The sequence below is a fragment of the Oncorhynchus tshawytscha genome, linkage group LG21, assembly GCF_018296145.1.
Source record: "Oncorhynchus tshawytscha isolate Ot180627B linkage group LG21, Otsh_v2.0, whole genome shotgun sequence".
In the NCBI taxonomy this organism is placed as follows: Eukaryota; Metazoa; Chordata; class Actinopteri; order Salmoniformes; family Salmonidae; genus Oncorhynchus; species Oncorhynchus tshawytscha.
The window spans coordinates 22,674,005-22,693,864 of NC_056449.1; the positions used below are offsets into that span (position 1 = coordinate 22,674,005).

General features: G+C 43.8%; 1 protein-coding gene across 2 annotated transcripts in view; it reads right to left on the minus strand.

Moving 5' to 3' along the window:
• LOC112221104 (ecto-NOX disulfide-thiol exchanger 2) overlaps nucleotides 1-19,860 on the minus strand; it is a 302,937-nt gene that overhangs the window by 225,878 nt on the left and 57,199 nt on the right. The window lies entirely within an intron of this gene.

Here is a 19,860-nt window from a genome sequence, read left to right on the forward strand (position 1 = left end):
AGTAGAGTGTTGGGAACTATTTTGTAAATGACATCGAAGTCAAGGATCGGCAGGGTAGTCAGTTTTACATGGGTATGTTTGGCAGCATGAGTGAAGGATGCTTTGTTGCGAAAAAGGAAGCAGATTCTAGATTTAATTTTGGATTGGAGATGCTTAATGTGAGTCTGGAAGGAGAGTTTACAGTCTAACCAGACACCTAGGTATTTGTAGTTGTCCACATATTCTAAGTCAGAACCGTCCAGAGTAGTGATGCTGGACGGGCAGGCAGCGATCGGTTGAAGCGCACGCATTTAGCTTTACTTGCATTTAAGAGCAGTTGTATGGCATTGAAGCTTGTCTGGAGGGGACACCATGGAGGAAAATCCAAAAACACAAAGCTGCCAGAGACCGACGCACAGAGAATACTCACTGTGATGCATTATAATAGACTGAAAGAGGCCCTAAGGGTATCATGATGACCAGGGTAATTGGCTTTCTTCTGCTATGACAATCTGCATCAGTCATGTCATGATGCCAACACACACTCAGGCCACTGTAAAGGTCAGAGATCCCCAAAGCTTCCTCTACTACTCACAAACACTCCTGAACAAAGGCTTTATTCTGCCTCAGTGAATTTCTCCTGCCTGTTACCTCATTTCTGTGTCTGACTTTGTCTTGAATGCTTGTGTATGTACACTGAGTATACAAAACATCGCTCTTTCCATGACAGACCATGAGGAAGTTATGATCCCTTATTGATGTTGCCTGTTAAATCCACTTCAACCAGTGTTGATGAAGGGGAGAAGAAATGTTAAAGGATTTTTAAGCCTTGAGACGTGGATTGTGTTGTCATTAAGAAAGTGAATGGGAAAGACAAAACATTTAAGTGCCTTTGAACAGGGTTTGGTGCCAGGAGCACCTGTTTGAGTGTGTCAAGAACTACAACACTGCTGGGTTTACCGTGTGTATCAAGAATGGTCGACCACCAAAAGGACATCCAGCCAACTTGACAACTGTTGGAAGCATTGGAGGCAACATGGGCCAAGATCTCTAAGACTTGACACTTTGTAGAGTTCATACCACAATGAATTGATGCTGTTCTGAGGGCAAAGGGGGGTGTAACTCAATATTTGGAAGGTGTTCCTAATGTTTTATACACTCAATGTATACTTGAATCAAAATATTAACTTCTATAACGTATTGCAGGTGACAGTCCTTCAACTTGGACCCAAGAAGACGTCTCAACAAGTATTGTGACCATGTATTGTAATGAAGGACTTTTTAATAATTTGTCCTGACAGCCAGTTACCAGAGTTAGCGGAGGCTTTGGTTTTACTTTACCGTCTCCTTGAAATGCCAGGCGACTGTTTCCCTTAGGAGGATAGAACACACAGAGAGGTGGAGGGAGCAGGTGTTCTTGTGACCTGCTCCCTCCACCCCTCCTGTGATTACATCCATCCCCCTGATTCCGTCGCTGACATGCTTCAACACCATCCCACCATTCCTCTCATCTGCTCCCTCCACTCTCTCCTCACAACACTTTCCCTCCATCCCTCTGACCTGCTCTTTCTTTCCCCCTCCCTCCATCGCTGACCTGCTTCTCCCACACCATCCCTCTCACCTGCTCCCTCCATCCCTCTTCCCACTCCCTCCTCCCCCCTCTTTCCAGTCCATCCCTCCACATAGCTTCAGAGATCTGTTCATCCACTACCGTTAACCACAGAAGACCAGAGTGAGAGCTGGTGACGTGGGATCAGCCGACACCTCAAGTGTCATGGTGAATAATAGCCAACAGGACAGAAACAGGCGTTCTGTTGTTGAGTCTATCGTTCTCTTTGATCTATTCTTCCTCCGTGTGTGCGCATATGCAATTTAGCAGACGCTTTTATCCAAAGCAACTTACAGTCACGTGTGCATACATTTTAGGTATGGGTGGCCCACAACCCACAGCCTTTGACATTGCAAGCGCCATGCTCTACCGACTGAGCAACAAAGAACCAAAAACATGTATTTTATCAAACCACAAGCCTGGAACTGTGATGATATTCTGCTGGAAGCCTAAAAGCAACTCACTTTGATTTTACATAGAACAAATATGCTTCATACACTTTGTACAAACAGGCAAACAGCTCATTATTAGTACTCATAATAACAGGAAGGAAAGGGTTTAAGTCAGTGCAGGACTGACTAGTGATGGGGGGAGAAACAATCAATAGTTACACATGGCAATATTATTTTTGAACAAAATATTGATTATTGATTTGTAAAAAATAATGACGTACCTAGCGTTAGCTAGCGTCAGTCGTCGGCAGTACCTGCGCCCGTCGACAGTACCTGCGTGAAAACTCTGGTATTTTTCATCCTAAAGATTGTTCCCCTTTTTCAGCACTGATCAAAACTTGCTTTCTCATGCTCTTGTGTCTCTACGTAGCAGACATATGCTGAGCAATATGTTTGGAACATAAAATAGCAATAAAATCACAGTATTGTGAAAATCGCAATACCTATCATATAAGTATGGTACTAATATCGTATCGTGAGGTCCCGGGCAATTCCCAGTCCTAGGGCTGACCATGTGACACAACGGGTCTTTAATTTCACACCCTGATGACCCTCTGAGGATCTTTTGACTGATGTAGATAACCACAAGACCATATGTTCCCCCTGGCACCAGCCACCTGAATGTTGCCCTCTTTTTAATCACTCTAATAAATGTAAAGGTCATGGATGAATTACAGTCTGCCCTTCACACTGTGCACTAACTGGGCTCCAGCATGCACTTTAACTTAAGGCTGGTTGTGAACACATATTTAGCAGTAAAGAGACTGAGGCAAAACAGCATGAGGGCAGTACACTAACTAGGCTTATGCAAAGTGAGGAGTACTGCTAACCAGACTAGGCTACGCTATATGCAAGAACGCAGACCGAAGAGCACTAATTTATGAATACATGATGAGTTGCATTTAGCCTCGCCAATAGCTCAATATCCTTTATGGGGTAACTTGTCTATCAATGTGTAGCATCCAGCTAGCTTCCCAAGCTAATGTTGGGCTACTGGTTCTGGTGGTGGGTAAACAGATGAAGGCCGTCATGCCGGGTTTCCAAACTCAGTCCCCGGGACCTTAAGGGTTGCACCTTTAGTTTTTGTTGCACTACACAGCTGATTCAAATAATCAACTAAATCATCCAGCTTTGATCATTTGAATCAACCATGTAGTGTTAGTGCAAAAAAAAAAAAGAAAGTGCAACCCTTGAGGTCCCGAGGAGCGAGTTTGGGGAAACACAGCAGCAGTGGAAGTTGGGACAGCAGAGAGGGGGTCCTTCTTCCTTTTAATTTGGAGTGACACCAAATCATATGGGTGATAATATGGGTGATTCCTCATGAAACTAGAAGAAAACATGACCATAAATTGGGGTGTTTTCCCGAAATGTAATCCATAGAAGGGTCCTTATGAGGAAGGATTGTTTGACATATCTTGAAACATAGAGAATTGATTAAAGCTGGAACATGTGACATTTTGGCCTTACCCAGGCCTCCTTTAAAGTGTTCCATCTGCAGGTGCTACATGAAGCAAAAAATGGTGTCATCTGATTATTTCCTGCTTGCTCTTTAATATGAGGAGTATTTTGACTTCAATGAAAAATGAATTTTGATAATTCACTATTTTAGATTTGTCTAATTTTGATATATATTGGTGAACAAATAATACTCTACTGGCATATCAAAGTCCCAGAGTGGGATCTCTGGTAGTTTTAGATTTTTGTTTTCTAGACTGGACCAAGAGATCTGAAATCCCTTAAAACCACCACAATAACCATGAGCTATTTACTGTAAAAACACCCACTTTCCTTACACATTAATTACCCGTGACATTTTTCATATCTTACCACCCACAGGCCTAGGCTACGAATATCTTGCCGTCCAAAACGTAAAAAACTCAGAGGCAGCAACTGTGTTATGATTATTAATGACACAAGCCTTGGTCTGGGAAAAGAGAATTTTAGCACAGTTCTTTGAAATCTTTCTGCTGCTATGAAATGCATGTTCTGATCCAGGCTTAAACGTGAGTTGCTGAGAGGGAAGACTGGCTCCAGAGAGAATTGCATCATTACGCCAGACAGTCTTGCTGAGTGTGGATGCCATTAAAATGGAAAACGGACCCAAAATCTAAATTCGTTAGGGGAGGACTGAAAGTATAATCCCTGCTTGAAAAGATGTTCCTGAAAACATGAAAGTATCACAGAACTGAAGGTAGGAAGAAGAGAAGAAACTTTTTTTTTAAACAAAGTGCTTTGAAAGAGATGGTTGGTGTGAATGATCTTTCCACTACATAGTTTAGGCCTATAACCCGATTGATTCTGTAACATTAACAAATACTTCAGGTTAAATTTCAGATGGTGGTCGTAACAAATGTTTCCTTGCCTATAACATTAGCATCATCATGGAAATAACTAAAAGGGGAATTGGGTAGTTAAGATGCAAGCACATCACAACTGAATATTAGCCTAGCTGGTTAATGATCAAATAGTTTAAAATGCTATATTTAATTGGCATAAATAACAATGCGGGATAGAGCTGCTGAGAATGTAAGACACTTTCCACCAATCAAAAGCAGAGCTACTGTACCATACTCAATTTTCATTGTCATTCTCAGGCAATCCTGTATATTGTTTACAGGTATTTTAACACAATGTTGAGCACATTATTCATCATAGGTTCATTCAGAATTGGAGCAAAAGCCTGTGGCGGGCAGAGATCAGAGGACCCCTCAGTGAACAGTCTTATCAAAGAGAGTCAACATGACCGCATTGTGATGGAGGAGAGAGAGAACACATCAGCTCATCTGACTCAAATCAAATCAAATTTTATTTGTCACATACACATGGTTAGCAGATGTTAATGCGAGTGTAGCGAAATGCTTGTGCTTCTAGTTCCGACAATGCAGTAATAACGAACAAGTAATCTAACAATTCCAAAAAAACTACTGTCTTATACACAGTGTAAGGGGATAAAGAATATGTACATAAGGATATATGAATGAGTGATGGTACAGAGCAGCATAGGCAAGATACAGTAGATGATATCGAGTACAGTATATACATATGAGATGAGTATGTAAACCAAGTGGCATAGTTAAAGTGGCTAGTGATACATGTATTACATAAGGATGCAGTCGATGATATAGAGTACAGTATATACGTATGCATATGAGATGAATAATGTAGGGTAAGTAACATTATATAAGGTAGCATTGTTTAAAGTGGCTAGTGATATATTTACATCATTTCCCATCAATTCCCATTATTAAAGTGGCTGGAGTTGAGTCAGTGTCATTGACAGTGTGTTGGCAGCAGCCACTCAATGTTAGTGGTGGCTGTTTAACAGTCTGATGGCCTTGAGATAGAAGCTGTTTTTCAGTCTCTCGGTCCCAGCTTTGATGCACCTGTACTGACCTCGCCTTCTGGATGACAGCGGGGTGAACAGGCAGTGGCTTGGGTGGTTGATGTCCTTGATGATCTTTATGGCCTTCCTGTAGCATCGGGTGGTGTAGGTGTCCTGGAGGGCAGGTAGTTTGCCCCCGGTGATGCGTTGTGCAGACCTCACTACCCTCTGGAGAGCCTTACGGTTGAGGGTGGTGCAGTTGCCATACCAGGCGGTGATACAGCCCGCCAGGATGCTCTCGATTGTGCATCTGTAGAAGTTTGTGAGTGCTTTTGGTGACAAGCCGAATTTCTTCAGCCTCCTGAGGTTGAAGAGGCGCTGCTGCGCCTTCTTCACGATGCTGTCTGTGTGAGTGGACTAATTCAGTTTGTCTGTGATGTGTATGCCGAGGAACTTAAAACTTGCTACCCTCTCCACTACTGTTCCATCGATGTGGATGGGGGGGTGTTCCCTCTGCTGTTTCCTGAAGTCCACAATCATCTCCTTAGCTTTGTTGACGTTGAGTGTGAGGTTATTTTCCTGACACCACACTCCGAGGGCCCTCACCTCCTCCCTGTAGGCCGTCTCGTCGTTGTTGGTAATCAAGCCTACCACTGTTGTGTCGTCCGCAAACTTGATGATTGAGTTGGAGGCGTGCGTGGCCACGCAGTCGTGGGTGAACAGGGACCCAGGGTCTCGAGCTTGATGACGAGCTTGGAGGGTACTATGGTGTTGAATGCCGAGCTGTAGTCGATGAACAGCATTCTCACATAGGTATTCCTCTTGTCCAGATGGGTTAGGGCAGTGTGCAGTGTGGTTGAGATTGCATCGTCTGTGGACCTATTTGGGCGGTAAGCAAATTGGAGTGGGTCTAGGGTGTCAGGTAGGGTGGAGGTGATATGGTCCTTGACTAGTCTCTCAAAGCACTTCATGATGACGGATGTGAGTGCTACGGGGCGGTAGTCGTTTAGCTCAGTTACCTTAGCTTTCTTGGGAACAGGAACAATGGTGGCCCTCTTGAAGCATGTGGGAACAGCAGACTGGTATAGGGATTGATTGAATATGTCCGTAAACACACCGGCCAGCTGGTCTGCGCATGCTCTGAGGGCGCGGCTGGGGATGTCGTCTGGGCCTGCAGCCTTGCGAGAGTTAACATGTTTAAATGTCTTACTCACTTCGGCTGCAGTGAAGGAGAGACCGCATGTTTTCGTTGCAGGCCGTGTCAGTGGCACTGTATTGTCCTCAAAGCGGGCAAAAAAGTTATTTAGTCTGCCTGGGAGCAAGACATCCTGGTCCGTGACTGGGCTGGGTTTCTTCCTGTAGTCCGTGATTGACTGTAGACCCTGCCACATGCCTCTTGTGTCTGAGCCGTTGAATTGAGATTCTACTTTGTCTCTGTACTGGCGCTTAGCTTGTTTGATAGCCTTGCGGAGGGAATAGCTGCACTGTTTGTATTCAGTCATGTTACCAGACACCTTGCCCTGATTAAAAGCAGTGGTTCGTGCCTTCAGTTTCACACGAATGCTGCCATCAATCCAAGGTTTCTGGTTAGGGAATGTTTTAATCGTTGCTATGGGAACAACATCTTCAACGCACGTTCTAATGAACTCGCTCACCGAATCAGCGTATTCGTCAATGTTGTTGTCTGACGCAATATGAAACATCTCCCAGTCCACGTGATGGAAGCAGTCTTGGAGTGTGGAGTCAGCTTGGTCGGACCAGCGTTGGACAGACCTCAGCGTGGGAGCCTCTTGTTTTAGTTTCTGTCTGTAGGCAGGGATCAACAAAATGGAGTCGTGGTCAGCTTTTCCGAAAGGGGGGCGGGGCAGGGCCTTATATGCGTCGCGGAAGTTAGAGTAACAATGATCCACGGTCTTTCCGCCCCTGGTTGCGCAATCGATATGCTGATAAAATTTAGGGAGTCTTGTTTTCAGATTAGCCTTGTTAAAATCCCCAGCTACAATGAATGTAGCCTCCGGATAAATCGTTTCCAGTTTGCAGAGAGTTAAATAAAGTTCGTTCAGAGCCATCGATGTGTCTGCTTGGGGGATATATACGGCTGTGATTATAATCGAAGAGAATTCTCTTGGTAGATAATGCGGTCTACATTTGATTGTGAGGAATTCTAAATCAGGTGAACAGAAGGATTTGAGTTCCTGTATGTTTCTTTCATCACACCATGTCACGTTGGCCATAAGACATACGCCCCCGCCCGTCTTCTTACCAGAAAGATGTTTGTTTCTGTCGGCGCGATGCGTGGAGAAACCCGCTGGCTGCACCGCTTCGGATTGAGTCTCTCCAGTTAGCCATGTTTCCGTGAAGCAAAGAACGTTACAGTCTCTGATGTCCCTCTGGAATGCTACCCTTGCTCGGATTTCATCAACCTTGTTGTCAAGAGACTGGACATTGGCGAGAAGAATGCTAGGGAGTGGTGCACGATGTGCCCGTCTCCGGAGTCTGACCAGAAGACCGCTTCATTTCCCTCTTTTTCTGAGTCGTTTTTTTGGGTCGCTGCATGTAATCCACTCCGTTACACTGGTTGTAAGGCAGAACACAGGATCCGCATCGCGAAAACATATTCTTGGTCGTACTGATGGTGAGTTGACGCTGATCTTATATTCAGTAGTTCTTCTCGGCTGTATGTAACGAAACCTAAGATGACCTGGGGTACTAGTGTAAGAAATAACACGTAAAAAAACAAAAAACTGCATAGTTTCCTAGGAACGCGAAGCGAGGCGGCCATCTCTGTCGGCGCCGGAAGTACTTAACTCCATCTCCATTAATCTTATCTGGCCACACTGGAGGGGACTAGCAGCAGAGGCATTGCAGACCAACAGAGATTCAGTATCAGTGGATTACCTACTGAGCATTGGATTAATCATAAAAACTTAAACCAAACTGAACTATACTTTACAAGCACCACTTTCCCCCGTTCCCTATACCGTAGTTCTGCCTCTGTCTGCCAGGTTATCTGTATGATGAAGTACTTCATCTTCAACACAGGGACTACAAGAGGAAGCATTTTTCCCTTCTGTTGAGATCACTGAAAAAGGTACTACACTGGTTCAGCTGAGGGGAAAGGCAGTGCTTAACATGACGTTGAGTGGTATAACACAGGACAATCTTACCTAATACCTGTATATGTCAAAACAGTGCTCAGCTGTACTAAAAGCCTCATGGCCTTGAAATATAAAAACCTATCCAGGTTCAAGTCCCTAAGCATACCATTGTCATGTTACATTGGTTACCATAGTCAAAGTCAGATTTTCCTGATCGGTTCAAAACTCGACCTCCACTTTCAGCTCAATTTGTTTTTTAAATTTGGTATACTCCTTAGACCTATGCTAAATCAGACACAGCTTCATACAGACAATTACATTTGAGTCATTTAGCAGACGCTCTTATACAGAGAGACTTTCAGTAGTGAGTGCATACATTTTCATATACGAGTGGCTTTGTTTTGTAACACTGCTCCACCATGGGAACATTCATTTCGGGCTGGAGGACAAATTGAACAGGAGGCATCGGTGTAGGGCCTAAGGATTTCTGAACCAGACTTCACAAATACAGTATTAGAATAGGTGGAGTTCTAGTTGACCTTTGCCCTTCCGTTGTTCACTGCCGGGGTTAACCAAGCAGAACACCCAGGTGTCCAGTCTCCAGAGAGGATGAGCAATCCAAATGGCCCTTTTTACCGAGGTTATTATCCTCATGTGTCTCTGTCATGGCAACCGTTCCACTGCAGCGAGGGAAGGGCAGATGCCACATTAGAATATTGTTTAGCAGGGGATTTATACAATAGCATGCTGCATGCCTCCCATTGTGTCCAATGTAAAAACTGAAATGGGCTACTTGTCACGATTCAGAACTCATAACATGATTCATAACAATAGAATAATGTAGGCCTAAAGTGTGACTGGGGAATGATACCAGTTTCCGACAGCAGAAAAGCATGTACACTTATAATGCACCAAAAGCAGTGTGATTGAGACTTGGGGAGCAGCTTGTAGGAGGAAGCATGATCCCTTTTCCTACTGGTAGATATTGCATTCATTGTTGCCACTATTATTCCTGTTATGGGGGAACCAGAGCCATGTATTTAGAGAATTGGCCAATGCTATTTCTGCAATATGATGCATTTACATGACAGTTCAACATTCTAAGGCAGCCATGTTAGCTCCCCATTAACATTACATGGGGAATACTTAAACAATGCAAACAGAATGTCTAGATTTATAACAATATTAAACATTCTGAAATTTGGCCTCTAAATTTGCAGTATGTCTCTGGGAGGGTAATGGAGTCCCAGTAGCTCTCCACAGTGGTCTTTCAAGACAGTCTCTTAAACTGCCATTTCGGATAGTTTGCTACAGTACTTTTACAGACATACATAGGAATTGAATTGAGCAGCATCATTACATGAAGAGGTCTTACATAACTAAATAATACAGGTTGTTACAGAGAACAGAGAAAGAAAAGACGAGGTAATTGAGTTGAAGGGACACAGAATAGTCTAAAATGGCAATATGCCCTCAAATGGGCATGAAACCCTGGCTGTGAAAACATAATGTAGCCTAAAAGTTGAGTGGTGCTGCGTATAGCCAGCATGCAGACAGACAACCTAACGGTATGGTTCCTAATGAGGGAGATATGAAAACTGTACTAGGCCTATGTGCTTTTCTTTGATTGAAGAGAGCAGAACAAGATGAGACTGAGCCCAGAGCGAAGAGCCTCTTGAAATAATGTGATGGTATGTTAAAGAAAACTACTTTCATTAATCCTCTAGGAAAAAAATACTTCCATGTTCAACCTAGAGAGATGAACCTTTGCATGTCATCTTACGCTGCTCAGATAAATGGACTCTAGGCCTGTTGGTTGACAACCATTCCCAAAGGTTTCATTTTCTCACCACAAACCATGTTAGAGGACGCTGAACCTGATATTGCTCATTAACATGGGTAGCCTTCTTTAGGTAAGGGAATAGCAGGTTATATAATTAAGTCATACCATTAGAGCCCGTCATTTCATTTCAGGCCTTTCTCCTCGACGCTGGAGTTGATGATTAGGGAGAGAAGATGGGAGGCCTAACAAGAAGCTTGTCTGAATCAGTAACTGCATGGCAGGTATGACAGATGACAAGGGACAGGTGTCATCGGAACCAGATCATCAGGTGAACCAGATCATCAGGTGAACAAAGGGGTATGCTAAATTACAACTTGTCAACCATTCACTTTTTTAACACTGTAGCTAGTCAATTCAGTCTATCCTAAAGCCTACTAGGCCATCGAGGTGCTGAGATCTGACGGCCACAGCAGATTTTCTGCCCTGGCATCCACCACGTACTGTAGCCAGTTAACCTTTTCAGACAAAACCTCTCTGGAATCTTTGTAATCAAAAGGGCAGAAGGATAATTGGCACAGACAGTATTCAAATCCATAAAAGGAGTTATAAGTGCAGTGTTGGAGGAAATTACTGTGCAGTTACATACAGATTTAGACCCAACTAACTCCAGGCTTCCAAATAGGTAGAGTGACAGGAACAACAGCAGCCTAACAATACATCTGGTTTCTATTACATGTCTGACTCCTTTAAACATTTGTACGAATATATCCTATTCTAAAAAGGACAGTCATTGTAAATAAGAATTTGTTCTTAACTGACTTGCCGAGTCAAATAAATGTTAAATAAAAAATAAATACAATAAATAAATAACTCTGAGTCCCTGCTGAAGTTCCTGCTGGCACGTTTTAGAATGGAGTCTGTCAGGCTTCTACACACGCAGGGAAACAACGTCACAAAGCGCCAGTGATAGACGTGTTGGATATCTGGCAACGGCACCATGTTGCAAGGCAGACTCCCAGACATAAATAGTTCTCATCTAATTAGAATTCATAATATTAAAGTGGATTGAAGGGGATGATTTTAGTTGACAACATTTGAAGCAATTCCATGTTTGAGGGGAACCTCCGTCTGTTTGAATTGACTTAATCTTCAGAGAAGTTCAAAACCGACAGAAAAGATTTGCTTGCCAAATATTTACTTGTTAATCCAACATCCAGGGAGAGACTCTTCAGACAATCCATGCATACTGTTAACCCAATAACCAATTAGTAGAAAGGGAAAGCTGCTGCAGTGCTGGAATCTGATCTTACTTAGGGCCTACGCATGGTTTAAGAAACCACGCCTTAAGCAACAGAGGGCGATCAACAAATGAACGGACCCAGCCGAGACACTTTCCAAAGTAATTTTTAAACGCCGCTGAGCCACAGAGGCGTCCTAACGCCGCTGAGCCACAGAGGCGTCCTAACGCCGCTGAGCCACAGAGGCGTCCTAACGCCGCTGAGCCACAGAGGCGTCCTAACGCCGCTGAGCCACAGAGGCGTCCTAACGCCGCTGAGCCACAGAGGCGTCCTAACGCCGCTGAGCCACAGAGGCGTCCTAACGCCGCTGAGCCACAGAGGCGTCCTAACGCCGCTGAGCCACAGAGGCGTCTTAACGCCGCTGAGCCTGCCGCTGAGCCACAGAGGCGTCGTAACACCACTGAGCCACAGAGGCGTCGTAGCAGACAGTCTCAGTCCACAGGATCCAGCCTCCTAGACTGAGCACCTCCCACTGAAGGCAGGCTTGTGAGAGAGTTTCCAGTTCCGTTATTTTCGAGTGGGCCGGGAGCCAGTGGGCCTTGTTAAACAGCCATAGGCACGCATTCACCTTGCATCGATGGCCAATGGGAAATCATTCCCAGCTCTATCACACACAGCCCCAGCCCAGTATTTGGCAGGTTACGATCCTGGCAGCACTCGAGGACACTGAATTTAACCCACAAAAATATAAAAAACAGGAAAAGTAAATAAAATTCAGTACCAGCTGGGGAAAAGCTAACTGGTGACAGGGCTAAACAAACCCTGTGGAATTCTTTCCCTCCAAAAATCACATCAAGCATCTGCCGTAAATGTTCCATATTAATTATCAACAAAAGAGAAGATATTGAATGGAAACATTTCATAAAAACCTCACAATAGCATGATTGATGACTTCAGGGTATTATATTGAACAGAAACAATATGGAAGTACTGTGAGGTTCCTGAGAGTACCTGGCTGTGTTATCTACAGTTACCAAATTTAGGAATACAATTCTACTTCTCTTCCCAAGAAAGGGCCTCAAAGCAGCCATGCGTGTGAAGCGTCAGATAGGATCAACTCTCCCTATCACAACTACTCACGTCTGTGAAGGAAGATTCTCATTGGAAGGTAATGGATGTGTTAGGAAGGAGGGAGACGGACACAGAGGCCAATATACCACTGGGAAAAAGGCAGTTTTCACCCTCTGTCCTACCCTTCTGCCCCTCTCTGCCTCCCTGGAGATTTGACACGCCTTTATAGAGGGATAACAACAGATGACACATGAAATGGTTACAAGGTCACTGGCATGTCAGACAAAACAGGTGCAAAACGGTGAGGACAAAGTTAAAAAGTTTGACCCAAGTCAAAAACAGAAAGGCCTGGATAGTACATGTTTCATGAATAATAATATGATACCCTTTATTCATAACAGCTGCACATCTCCAGAGGTAATATCTGAGATGAAAGAGGCCTCATGATACAGCCATCACAGTTTGTAGGGCTATCTCTTCTCTCTTCACGCAGACAGAGACCGGAATGCTGCCTTTGATTTAGAAGCTAATGAGTCTGGTCAGATGTTCACAATTACCCTCTCAATATGCTCTGGAGCCTGTTCGCTGTCTAATAAGAGAGGCTAGATAATTACATTGTCTTTTCAGGGGCTGTTGACTGTGCCGCTCACCCAACATTGAGATGAACAGGCTTTTAAAATATATAAGCCCAGTAAGGGTAGAAGTAAGTGTTGTGCAAAATAATCACACAAATTATCCTGTGAATAAAGATTCACTTGCAACCATAAAGATTAAAATCTAGCAGAGCACAATATCACAGGTAAGCCGTGCATGACAGCTGATTGTAAATCTGGTAAACATGCTGCAAGTGGTGCTCTAACCACCTACCTACCCATTTCGGCAGGGGGCGGCAAGGTAGCCTAGTGGTTAGAGCGTTGAACTTGCAACCGGGAGGTTGCAAGTTCAAATCCCCGAGCTGACAAGGTAAAAATCTGTCGTTCTGCCCCTGAACAGGCAGTTAACCCACAGTTCCTAGGCCGTCATTGAAATTTGTGTTTATTTTACCTTTATTTAACTAGGCAAGTCAGTTAAGAACAAATTCTTATTTTCAATGGCGGCCTAGGAACAGTGGGTTAACTGCCTGTTCAGGGGCAGAACGACAGATTTGTACCTTGTCAGCTCGGGGGTATGAACTTGCAACCTTCCGGTTACTAGTCCAACACTCTAACCACTAGGCTAGACAGAAAATAAGAATTTGTTCTTAACTGACTTGCCTAGTTAAATAAAGGTAAAATAAAAATGTCCGATTGGGCTCGTCTCCTGCTACCTCAGTGAAAAACAAACAAAGTTTAATAAAATGTTTCCAACCCTGTTTAACCAGTGAACCGTAAAAAGATCTGCCAAGAAATTCAAATTCAATGTTAAATGGTGATGAGTCAGATGACCCGTAACCATTAATGATGGCTAAGTTGTTTCACTGTTAGCTCAACATTGCTGCAGTACGGATATGGGAATGGACTTTCTATATTCAACATTTCTCTGCCCACCACTTACCTTGCTAGAGTCCTTCACCTCTTTACAGAGCAGAGCGGTAGCTTAAAGCAACGCATAAATAATTCATTGTTTGGAACCAACACAATGAATACCAATTCAATCATATTGCAGAGCACTATCATCAAGGCTGATTGCAATACCTGATGTCATTAACTTCATCTGTGGCAATGCGTCGGCAATTGCGAATGCCCGTTCAGAATGCTGACACCAAGGTTACACAGCAACCTGGTAGAGTTAAAGGGCCTGTCTGCTGGCCAGCCGACTGGAATAAGGAGAGAGGAAATTACTTTCTGGTTTCAAATTGTTTTCGCATTAGACTCAGACTCTTGCCCCCTGCAAAAGGTGGGATTCTGCATTAAAAATAACTAGGAACTGGGCAGAGTTAACCACAGAAACAGCCTGACATTATGGGGCAAAACAATATGTTTCAGCACTCATCAAATGTAGGCTACATATTTAATATAACCGCAAATCTGTAGTTGTCAATTACTGTTTTATAGATGGGGTGGTTGATTCTGATGTTTGAGGCCCCTGACTATAATCCAGTGTAACTCTATGATTGGCTACAAACATAAGCTTCAAATCAAATCTAAGTTTGTCACGTGCCCAAATACAACAGGTGTAGTAGACCTTTACAGTGAAATGCTTACTTACAGGCTCTAAACAACAATGCAATGAAAACAATTTTTTTAAAGTTATTAGGTGAACAATAAGTAAAGAAATAAAAAGAGTAAAAAAGACAGTAAAAAATAACAGTAGCGAGGCTGTATACATTAGCGAGGCTACATACACACACCGGTTAGTCAGGCTGATTGAGGTAGTATGTACATGTAGATAAGGTTAAAGTGACTATATGCACATATGATAAACAGAGAGCAGAAGTAGCGTAAAAGAAGGGTTGGCGGGACACAATGTAGGTAACATAAAACGGCGCCGGAGGAGATAACAAATTGTGCTATTATGTGTTTTTTTTAGTGTTATTTGTAATTTTGTACATAATGTTTCTGCAACCATAACTCACAGAAAAAGGAGCTTCTGGTTATCAGGACAGCGATCACTCACCTCGGATTAGACGAAGATTCGAACAACAGCAGCAGCAGCAAGCAGGAATCACACAATATTCTCCAAACACCCCACAGAGCAGACATCCCAATTATTCGCAAAAGGAAGCGACGCAGAGGACGAAGAGCCGGATGCCTCGTCCGTACCCGCAGAAGCAACTAGGAAAGCTGCCATTACCGTCAATATTACTCGCCAACGTGCAATTGGACAATAAACTAGACGAGGTAAGATCACGAATATCCTACCAACGGGACATCAAACTGTAATATCCTATGCTTCACGGAATCGTGGTTGAATGACAACATGGATATTCAGCTAGCGGGATACACGCTGCACCGGCAGGATAGAACAGCACACTCCGTTAAGACGCGGGGGGGGGAGCGGTCTGTGCATATTTGTAAACAACAGCTGGTGCACGAAATCTAAGGAAGTCTCTAGATTTTGCTCGCCTGACAGAGTATATTGTGATAAACTGCAGGCCACAACTACTTGCCTAGAGAGTTCTCAGCTATACTTTTCGTGGCTGTTTATTTACCACCACAGACAGCTGCTGGCGCTAAGACCGCACTCAGTCAGCTGTATAAGGAAATAAGCAAACAGGAACCCACTCACCAAGAGGCGGCGCTCCTAGTGGCTGGAGACTTTAATGCGGGGAAACTAAAATCAGTTCTACCTAATTTCTATCACCATGTTAAATGTGCAACCAGAGGGAAAAAAATTCTAGATCACCTGTACTCCACACACAGAGATGTGTACAAAGCTCTCCCTCGCCCTCCATATGGTAAATCCGACCACAACTCTATCCTCCTGATTCCTGCTTACAAGCAAAAACTAAAGCAGGAAGCACCAGTGACTCGGTCTATAAAAAAAGTGGTCAGATGAAGCAGATGCTAAACTACAGGACAGTTTTGCTATCACAGACTGGAACATGTTCCGTGATTCTTCCGATGACATTGAGGAATACACCCCATCAGTCACTGGCTTTATCAATAAGTGCATCGAGGACGTCGTCCCCACAGTGACTGGACGTACAAAACCCAATCAGAAGCCACGGATTACAGGCACCATTCGCACTGAGCTAAAAGGTTAGAGTTGCCACCTTCAAGGTGCGGGACTCTAACCCGGAAGATTACAAGAAATCCCGCTATGCCCTGCGACGAACCATCAAACAGGCAAAGCGTCAATACAGGGCTAAGATTGAATAATACTACACCGGCTCCGACGCTCTTCGGATGTGGCAGGGCTTGCAAACTATTACAGACTACAAATGGAAGCACTGCCACGAGCTGCCCAGGATGTGTGTTCCGGGCATGTGCTGATCAACTGGCAGGTGCCTTTGATGTCCTTGATTGAGTCTGTAATACCAACATGTTTCAAGCAGATGTTTCCCTGTGCCCAATAATTTGCAAATACATTTCTTTAAAAATCCTACAATGTGATTTTCTGGGGGTTTTTCCCCGCATTTTGTCTGTCATAGTTGAAGTGTACCTATGATGAAAATTACAGGCCTCTCATCTTTTTAAGTGGGAGAACTTGCACAATTGGTGGCTGACTAAATACTTTTTGCCCCACTGTATCTAAAAATTACCATATACACTGAGTATATCAAACATTAGGTTCACCTTCCTAATATTGAGTTGCACCGCCTCCTGCATGGACTCTACACGATGTCGAAAGTGTTCCGCAGGGATGCTGGCCCATGTTGACCCCAGTGCTTCCCACAGTTGTGTCAAGTTGGCTGGATGTCCTTTGGGTGGTGGACCATTCTTGATACACATGGTAAACTGTTGAGCATGGTGGAAAAACCCAGCAGTGTTGCAGTTCTTGACACAAACTGGTGCACCTACCATACCCCTTCAAAGGTACTTAGATCTTTTGTCTTGCCCATTCACACTCTAGCCCCGATCAGCATGTAGCCTACCTATAGCCATATGATTTGTGCCTCCAGCAGTAGCTTAGGCTACTTTTATATTGGTAAAACACCATTTTTAACAGCGAATTTAATAAAAAAATAACCTGGAAAATTACAATAAACTAACTAATAAAGCCTGATATTGCGCAACACATTTTTACAAACAATTGAATGCTGAAGGTGACGCACAGCTGTGCGTCAGATCAGGATTAGGCCTACCTCTTGTTGGTCAGCATGCTCAGCTGTGCACAGTTTGATTAGGCTACTGTAATTGACTGGTGTTCTTTTACATGCAAAAAAAAAATATATATATATATATATTTTTTAATGTACACCTTTTTCTGCCCAATTTCATGTGTAGCACATGTATTTAGGTTAGTCCCATCGCTGCAAATCCCCTACGGACTTGAGAGAGTCGAAGGTCGAGGGCCATGTGTCCACAGAAACACGAACATGCCAAGCCGCGCTACTTCTTGACACACTGCTTGCTTAACCCAGAAACCAGCCACACCAATGTGCCGGAGGAAACACCATCCAGCTGCCGACCGAAATCAGCTTGCGCGCGCCCGGCCTGCCACAAGGAGTCGCTAGAGTGCAATAGGACAAGGATATCCCGTCCGGCCTAATCTGGATGACTCTGGGCCAATTGTGCGCCGCCTCATGGGTCTCCAGGTCACGGGCGGCTGTGACACAGCCCAGGATCGTTCCCAGGTCTGTATTGACGCCTCAAGCACTGCGTTGCAGTGCCTTAGACCACTGCGCCATCCAGGAGATGACTGTCCACACAATTACATGCTTAGTTCCACAATGAAGTAGAGGATGCAGTTGTCACAAAATATGAGGTATTTTTGGATGGTAAAAAGTAGGCTACAGATCTTAAACATTTGAACCGGGACCTAGGTGAATCGTTACATCCCTACTGCACATTAATGTTCAGCCTTACAGATTTACTGAGGTTCATACACCTATTAAGCTGGTCAGGTTTTATTTTCACTGAGGCAATTTATTACTTAACTGCTTAGTATCAAAGAAGCAAAGCTTTAAAGCTAACCTGGACTGAAGCTTATCTGTGTGTAGCCTATGTTTTTCGCCTAGGCAATGTGCAGGCAGAAATTCTATTGCTTTGAAGGATAGCATTTTGAAAGGAGTTTTATGAAAGAACTCGATTAGCATTCCTGGAGTCTCTCTGGATGTGCTAAGACTTAGTCCTTCCTCCCTGCACCAGTGTCTCCTCTTCATCATCCCCATTTTTTCCCCCCATGATCCATCCATATTAACCAACTGCCCTCCTTTTCCCTCCCCCAGTCAGGTAAACCAGCATCTCTCCAGTGGAGGTTGCAAATGGCTGTAGGAGCAGTTTCCCCAGTGCCAGCAGCAGGTCTGCTGATCTGTTCTGAGAACAGAGGGAATTTTTATCTAGGGGGGCAGGCTTTCCCTCCATCATCCTGCCAATAGAGACCACAGCACATGCTGCACAGCCCTTCATGCTCCACCGCAAGATAAGGCTCCCAGATAGGTATTTTCTGCTAGGCCCCACTCACTACAGTGAGTGGAAAGGGAAATGAGTGACCAACACACCTGGACGTTTTTAATCAGTTTAACCCCCTTTTCAAAGTTGAGCCTTCTGTTTTATCTATAAATTGGAATTGTGTGTGGCAGCTGAAGAAGGGATGTGTAATTGATCTTGCAGGGAAGCAAGAATCTAGACATACCTTTAAACCACGTGGCTTTGCATACTGTTTTCTCTGCTTCCGAGCATAATACTTGTATTGGCCATGCTGTACAGTAAATTACTTTTTAGCTATAGATACTGTAGATATCTGTTCATTACGTCAGATTTTTTTAACAATTAGCTTTTTCTTCTAAACACCTGGCAACAGATGTACCTATATCAATTAAATGAGAAGGAGAACATATTTCAATGGATTCACCACTTGAAGTCAGTTCAGTTGCTATGCAACATGAAGACTGTGTCTCGTCTTTGTGGTTATTTTCTCCTCAGCCTTGTCGACTTCTGCTGCTTTGCTACTAAATGGCCCCGGTGTCTTCAGACGGCCTTGTGGGAAATGTTACTGTCAGTGGGTTTGAGGAGTGGGAATCAGCTTGATGGTTTCCCAACCAAGACAGGCACACTTAAATTACAGAGACCCAGAAGAGGCCCGGGCCATCCAACCCGTTTGTCTCATGAATAAAAGTGAGGATTCGTTTGAGAATACAGATGTGACCAGTAATAATGTGGAAACAGTTAGGTCTGTGGTGCAGATTGAGTCAATCTTTCCCTCCCTTTTTTATGCAGTCTTAAAGTCAAATCTGACATATCCTTAGCAGCATGCCAATCATGCTTAATTGGACTTTTTCTTAGTACTGTGTGTACCAAACACTCACTTGAATGCAGTTTTTTGCACATGACCTTTTTTGAATGTCCCGATTGAACCTTTGCATGTATCACCAAGCTTTGCAGAACACCATAATCATAGAGAACTGTGGTAGAAAACCAAGGCAGTACAAATCACAGCATAATAGAATGTGTTTACATTGATGTTGTTTTGTTACCCCAAAGAGATCAATTTAGAAAATGTTCTTTACTTTGACTGCCTGAGGGAAATTCATTTGTTTTGGGTCATTTTTAGTTTATGTATTGTGTGCATCGGAATATTAAAGTGTTTCTGCTTGTCTAGCAAGAAATGTACTTAGTCACAGCGGTCCGAGACAATAGCAAGCAGGAATCTCTGAGCCAATGGCAGCACCCTGGGAAACAGTAAAGCCATTTCGCTCCAGCAGACCACTTAATAGCTTGGCTG